A 6,770-nucleotide genomic window follows, 5' to 3' on the forward strand; every position below is an offset into this window, starting at 1 on the left:
CAAATCCTCCCACCCTCACCTTTTCCCATAGAGTCCAAAAGCCTGTTCTTTATATCTGTGTCTCTTTCGCTATCTCGCATATAGGGTCATTACTACCATCTTTCTAAATTCCATATATATACATTAATATACTGTATTGGTGTTTTTCTTTCTGACTTACTTCACTCTGTATAATAGGCTCCAGTTTCATCCACCTCATTAGAACTGATTCAAATGCATTCTTTTTAATAGCTGAGTAATATTCCATTGTGTATATGTACCACAGCTTTCTTATCCATTCATCTGCTGATGGACATCTAGGTTGCTTCCATGTCCTGGCTATTATAAACAGTGCTGCGATGAACATTGGGGTACACGTGTCTCTTTCAATTCTGGTTTCCTCGGTGTGTATGCCCAGCAGGGGGACTGCTGGGTCATATGGCAGTTCTATTTCCAGTTTTTTAAGGAATCTCCACACTGTTCTCATAGTGGCTGTACTAGTTTGCATTTCCACCAGCAGTGTAAGAGGATTCCCTTTTCTCCACACCCTCTCCAGCATTTATTCTTTGTAGACTTTTTGATAGCAGCCATTCTGACCAGCATGAGATGGTACCTCACTGTGGTTTGGATTTGCATTTCTCTGATAATGAGTGATGTTGAGCATCTTTTCATGTGTTTGTTAGCCATCTGTATGTCTTCTTTGGAGAAATGTCTGTTTAGTCCTTTGGTCCAGTTTTTGATTGGGTCATTTATTTTTCTGGAATTGAGCTGCATGAGCTGCTTGTATATTTTTGAGATTAATTCTTTGTCAGTTGCTTCGTTTGCTATTATTTCCTCCCATTCTGAAGGCTGTCTTTTCATCTTGCTTATAGTTTCCTTCATTGTGCAAAAGCTTTTAAGTTTAATTAAGTCCCATTTGTTTATTTTTGCTTTTATTTCCATTACTCTGGGAGGTGAGTCATAGAGGATCCTGCTGTGATTTATGTCAGAAAGTGTTTTGCCTGTGTTTTCCTCTAGGCATTTTATAGTTTCTGGTCTTACATTTAGATCTTTAAGCCATAGTCTAAAGAGAGATGAGGGCTTCAATGCTGTATAATGTTTATTTACTGAATAAAAAAGATCTGTACACTGTTGATGGGACTGTAAATTGGTATAGCCACTGTGGAAAACAGTATGGAAGTTTCTCAAAAAACTGAAAATTGACCTACCATATGATCCAGTAATTTCACTCCTAGGTATATATATCTGGGAAAAAATTAATTCAAGAAATTAAATGCACTCCAAAGTTCATAACAGCACTATTTACAACAGCCAAGACATGAAACCAATCCAAATGTTGACAAAAAAACAAAACAGATAAATAAGATATGGTGTGTATATTTCACACACAATGGAATATTACTTAGACATTAAAAAGAATGAAATAGAGCCAATGGCAGCAACATGGATAGACCTAGAGAATGTTATGTTTTCTGAAATAAGACAGAGAAAGACAAATACGATATAATGTGATGTGTGTGTGTGTGCTCAGTCATGTCCGACTCTTTGTGACCTAATGCACTGTAGCCCACCAGGCTCCTCTGTCCACGTATGTATAATCTAAAAAGTAATACAAATGAATATATATGCAAGACAGAAGCACACTCGCAGATATAGAAAATAAACGAGTAGTTATCCAAAGGGAGGGGGAAGAGCTTGGGACAAATTAGGGATGAGATTTTAAAGATACAAACTGCTCTGTATATAATAGGTAAGAAGGATATATTGTGGGAGTCACAATTTTTAACAAACAAAAAAAAAATACACAGAAAAGAATAAAAGAATGAAACGCTTTTCTTCTGCAGGGTGTTGTGTATCTGGTGTGAAAGAGCAGAAATATGCAAAGAACTTGAATCTTGGATATATTAATACCATGAAACTAATGAATCAGCCAGCCCTGGAAATACCCTCCTTTTGATCTTCTTACAACATGAATACATACAGAAAATCCTCAGTGTTTAAGTCATTTTTAGTTAGGTCATTTGTTATTTGCTTCCAACAGCACCCTCACTGATGTGAATATAATAATAAGCAGGCACTATGTCAAGCCCTACAGGTATAAAGACAAATAGGTCAAAGTTTTATCTCTTTTTTGGGCTGTGCTGGGTCTTTGTTGTGGCACAAGGAGTTTCTCTTGCTGTGGCACACAGGCTTAAGTTGCCCAGAGGCACATGGGATCTTAGTTCCCCAAGCAGGGTTCAAACCCAAGTCCCCTGCATTAATGAGCAGATCCTTAACCACTAGACCACCAACAAAGTCCCCAAAGTTTTATCTTTAAGGTGTTCTTATCCTAGTGGAGGAGATAAAACCTATAAAAACTTAATTGTATTATGAAACAGCAAGAACTACGATGGAGATGTGTGTGGTCATCGTGGGAGAAGAGAAGAGTGAGTGAGAACCTGGCTATGGAGCAAATGAATGGATATGTGAACCCAACTTGAGGGTTTGTAAATAGCTTCCTGGAGGTACTAATACTGAGTTAACATTTAAATGCCTTGGGGGTATTGCTCACTTGGTCCTCTTCCAAAAGACTGAAATTTTTATATTAATTTTAAGTGAAAAGTACCAAAGAAGATCACTAAGCTATTCCCTTCTCTAAATGAAATTATCTGTCCATTCAGCCAGGTCACAAAAGTGATTACCTGGAGGAATTTAGGCTGGAGAATACATTTTTGTAATGTAAAGAATAAGATTATTAATAAAATGAAAAAGACTGGTTGTTCAAACAAACATGAAGTTGATAATAAAAGAGATTTCATCTCCTTAGGAGGAACTGAGATAATCACCTTTTGTTTACAAAAACTTCTGCTACTTACTTTCGAAGCATTATCACACACAGCAATTTCCTCAGTCCTTATCTTAATTCTCTAAAGTGTCTAAATTCAATCCCATTTTGCAAATAGGGAACTACAACGTCAAAAAGCAAAGTTATTTGTCAAACTTGGTGTCAGAATTTGAACCCAGGTCTCCAAATGCCAAGGAAAATGCTTGATCAACCACCCAACTCCAGGGATAAACCTCTGACTCTCCCTGAGACTCTCTCACACAACCTGCTGAAAATGCTTGGACACACACAGGGAAAAGAATCAAAGTGGGGACCATTCACAGCCCAGAGGATTGTCGACAGATGTCCCGTGGCCTATGCAGGCACATTCTGTCAGTCCCTTGAGGGCGCAGGAGCTTCACACGACCAAACTGACAGGTTGTATGAAGATCCAGACTCATTACAAATGACCCTCCTTTTCCTTTTGTCTCGTTCCTTTTCCTTCTGAGCAGCTGGCATCTTTCAGCAAGTTGTCGGTATTATATTTAAGACATAGTACATCATTAAAATAAAGCTCGGGGCTAATAATTATGTCTTGTTCAGGTGTTTTATGGCTAAAGATTTTGACTTTCCCCCAAGGTTTCCAACTCACTCTTCTCCAAATTGCTTCTCTAAGGGCATTCGTTACATTGTGGACGTGTCCCCAACAATTAAATAGCAGTTTAATCCTCCCCCTCTAGATCTTTCTTTTGAGGCAGTGTCCTGGAGTCTACGCTACTTCCACTTTCAAGATGGTATTGATGGAGTCCTCAATCGCGGGGCGAGTGCGACTGCGCACAGAGGTTAATCAAAGTGGAAAGCCCGGCTCCCAGCCTTCATGTCACTCATGCTTCACAACTTCATCTGTTTATCAGCCATCTGCCCACCCCTCCCTTTTCCGCCTCCATCTCAACGACTATTCAACAGCCAGCAAGACGCTCAAAGCACCGCATTTCACTGTCTGGTAGGACAGGACTAAATGACCCAAGTATTTGAACTCTATACCTTATCTTATTCATAAAACAGACGGACAGTAGTCCCCACCGCCATTCAGACTTATTGTGAAAATTAAATGAGATCATGTTGTAAAGTGACTTTATGACTTGTAAAGAGGTTAGTGAATGCTTGAATTGGAGAAAACATTTTCAAGTAGATTGCCTCTTCAGGAGCTAATGAATCCTGGTAGTTTGGGGGTTGCAGTGGGGAGTACTCTTGGTTAGTTTACATTTGAAATAGAAACCTTATGGAACATGTCCTCCGATAAGCTGGTCTATAACAAGGCTGTGCTGCGTGACAGAGCAAATGAAACAAGGTGCAAGGCAGCAAAACCATTACATTTATTTTAAGGAGCCCTGGGCTGCTCCTCTCACATTCCCAAAACACAGAAACTCCAAATCAGCCTTTTTGCACACATCTATTCAAAGGACCTATGTAAGGATACATCCATTCCCTTCTTCAGGGGATCTTCCGGACCCAGGGATCAAACCTGGGTCTCCTGCACTGCAGGCAGATTCTTTACAGTCTGAGCCACCAGGAAAGCCCCATGTAAGTATACTTTCGTAAATTAGCAACCTACTTGTTCAGCGTCTTGGCTTTCCTACCATCTGGGATTCACAAAAAGCATCTTGACCCAGACATTCAAATCACTGCCCCTTAACTGAGATTATCTTAGATTGCTTCTACTTAACCCAATTTAGTTGGATATCCCATAACATATAGCTGAATTACTTTGATTTTACCATTTTTGGTCAGAAATAAACATTTTAAGACTTCCCTGGGGGTCCAGTGTTTAAGAATCCACCTTGTGTTGGAGGTCACATGGTTCAATTCTTGCACAGGGAACTAAGATCCCACCAAGAGCAACCAAGCCTCTGTGCAGCAACTCAGTCTGCAGGCCACAACTGGAGAGTCCATTTGCCACAATGGAGGACCCAGCCTGATGAGAGTAACGTCAGCAGCAGTGCGAATGCTGTGTGCTTCAACAAGGACCTAACACAGCCAAATAAATAAATAAATACTTTTAAAATTAAAAAAAGAGAATAAGCACCATGAGTGCTCACTTTGGTAGGAAATATACTAGAATTGGAACCATACAGAGAAGATTAGCATGGCCCCTGTGCAAGGATGACATGCAAATACGTGAAGCATTCCATATTTTTCAAGGTGGATGAAGTTGTGGTGGTCCTACAGGCTCATCATGCCAAGAAAGAAGCTGCCCAGAAGGTGGATACTGTTGCTGCTGCTACCTCTTCAGTTCAGTTCAGTTGTTCAGTTGTGTCTGACTCTTTGAGACCCCATGGACTGCAGCATGCCAGGTTTCCCTGTCCATCACCAACTCCCAGAGTTTACTCAAGAGTAACTGATGTCATCCAACCGTCTCATCCTCTGTCGTCCCCTTCTCCTCCTGCCTTCAGTCTTTCCCAGCATTAAGGTCTTTTCCAGTGAGTCAGCTTTTCACATCAGGTGACCAAAGTATTGGAGTTTCAGGTTCGACATCAGTCCTTCCAATGAATATTCAGGACTGATTTTCTTTAGGATGGCCTGGTTGGATCTCCTTGTAGTCCAAGGGACTCTCAAGAGTCTTCTCCAACACCACCGTTCAAAAGCATTAGTTCTTCAGTGCTCAGCTTTCTTTATTGTCCAACTCTCACATCCACACATGACTACTGGAAAAACCATATCTTTGACTAGATGGACCTTTGTTGGTAAAGTAATGTCTGCTCTTTAATACGCTGTCTAGGTTGGTCATAAATTTCCTTCCAAGGAATAAGCGTCTTTTAATTTCATGGCTGCAGTCACCATCTGCAGTGATTTTGGAGCCCCCCAAAATAAAGTCAGCCACTGTTTCCACTATTTCCCCATCTATTTCCCAGGAAGTGATGGGACCGGATGCCATGATCTTCGTTTTCTGAATGTTGAGCTTTAAGCCAACTTTTTCACTCTCCTCTTTCACTTTCATCAAGAAGCTCTTTAGTTCCTCTTCACTTTCTGCCATAAGTGTGGTGTCATCTGCATATCTGAGGTTATTGATATTTCTCCCGGCAATCTTGATTCCAGCTTGTGCTTCATCCAACCCAGCGTTCTCATGATGTACTTGGTATATAAGTTAAATAAGCCAGGTGACAATATACAGCCCTGATGTATTCCTTTCCTTGTTTGGAACTAGTCTGTTGTTCCATGTACAATCCTAACTGTTGCTTCCTGATCTGCATACAGATTTCTCTAGAGGCAGGTCAAGTGGACTGGTATTCCCATCTCTTTAAGAATTTTGCACAGTTTCTTATGAGCCATACTTTGGCGTAGTCAATAAAACAGAAGTAGATTGTAACCTCTTAGACAAGGACTAACTGATACAAAGGCCAAATAAACCTTTCTGGAAATTAGCTCAGAGTTTGAAGACTTCCTATTTTTCCTGCAGACCTCAACACCAAGAATCACAAATTGCAAATTTAATAAGTCATTTTATATCAAAAGGTCAATTATGAAGCACCTAGAATTTTTCAGTTAAAATTCTGATATGGTTCTGATATGGCCCAGACAGTCTTCAATTTTTTTTTTCTGCTGTGGGGTTGTGGTTTTTTTCTCCCAGAAATTGGTTTTACTTGATGTACCCAAGTCTTAAGTTTCTCAATAAAGAAAAAATTTCCAAAAAAAGGAAAATAAACACCTTGATATGGATATCCAAATCTCAGAATCACAGTCACATACTTTTTTCTTTCTAACATAAGTGATATATATAATATATTTTTTATAATTTAGCACTATCAAGGGATTTTGACCCTGAACCATTCATTAGTTTTTTAATCAATTATTTTCAGACTCTTTCCAGGGCAGGCAATTTCCTATAGGCTAAGGATTCAGAGAGGAATAAAAGCTGAGTTGACCCATCCCTCCTAAGACTTGTAGTTTAGTAAAATTATCAGTCTCTTCTGCCCAAGACACATCCCTC

At 39.7% G+C, this 6,770-nt stretch overlaps 1 non-coding gene across 1 annotated transcript; it reads left to right on the forward strand.

Annotated features, from left to right (window-relative positions):
- The first annotated feature begins 4,876 nt into the window (after positions 1-4,876).
- LOC114116742 (U6 spliceosomal RNA) lies at positions 4,877-4,980 on the forward strand. The gene has a single exon (XR_003590569.1). It is a non-coding gene; the product is annotated as a U6 spliceosomal RNA (small nuclear RNA).
- Positions 4,981-6,770: the final 1,790 nt, after the last annotated feature.

This window comes from Ovis aries, chromosome 10 (assembly GCF_016772045.2).
Source record: "Ovis aries strain OAR_USU_Benz2616 breed Rambouillet chromosome 10, ARS-UI_Ramb_v3.0, whole genome shotgun sequence".
NCBI lineage: Eukaryota > Metazoa > Chordata > Mammalia > Artiodactyla > Bovidae > Ovis > Ovis aries.